The sequence below is a fragment of the Centroberyx affinis genome, unplaced genomic scaffold (assembly GCF_046629955.1).
Source record: "Centroberyx affinis isolate AG114_WGS23_722 - 3 ecotype Tasmania unplaced genomic scaffold, CSIRO-AGI_Caff_v1 ptg000985l_1, whole genome shotgun sequence".
NCBI lineage: Eukaryota > Metazoa > Chordata > Actinopteri > Beryciformes > Berycidae > Centroberyx > Centroberyx affinis.
Window position 1 is genome coordinate 166,896 of NW_027279552.1, and position 676 is coordinate 167,571.

The window sequence follows — 676 nt, forward strand, 5'->3', positions numbered from 1 at the left end:
GTAACACTAGCAGCTTGACGCGCTTCATTCAGAGAACGCTCGTTTGTCGAGATATTTCCTGAATAAACAGACTAGCGCGGTGTTGGTTTGTAGTGCAGATTAATAAAATGTTTTGGGGTCCTGACCTACTACCGTCTGCAAGTTATCAGAAATTCGGAGGTAAACCGACTGAGTGGAACCCATTCATCCAGGGAAGCTACCTGACGAGGTGGCCGAGTGGTTAAGGCGATGGACTGCTAATCCATTGTGCTCTGCACGCGTGGGTTCGAATCCCATCCTCGTCGGTGGAGGAAACATTTTCAACAAACTGAAACATACAAATTGAAGTTCTTTACAGTCTCGTAACATTGTAACAACTTCATGATATATGGAATATGGTCTCAGCTCTCTTACCGCATAGTTGCTCAGCAGCCGTAATATCTTCGAAGTGGTACTAATGCTAACTGGTTTGCTAGTTAATGTTAGCAACTGAATCATAGAAGCTGGAAACATAGATAGGGGCGTTACTTGACTGAAGCCCAGTTAAACTATGGCGAAGTCCCTGCATCTTATATCATCTACCACCAAAACTTCCAAACCCACTTCTAAAAACAGACTACATTTCTGACCAGGTATTATTTGGTCAATGTGCCTGTATGTGACTATAGGTCACCAAACTATCAGCTTAGAGGGAACA

The 676-nt window shown here is 43.5% G+C and overlaps 1 non-coding gene across 1 annotated transcript; it reads left to right on the forward strand.

Moving 5' to 3' along the window:
* The first annotated feature begins 202 nt into the window (after positions 1–202).
* trnas-gcu (transfer RNA serine (anticodon GCU)) lies at positions 203–284 on the forward strand. The gene has a single exon. It is a non-coding gene; the product is annotated as a tRNA-Ser (tRNA).
* Positions 285–676: the final 392 nt, after the last annotated feature.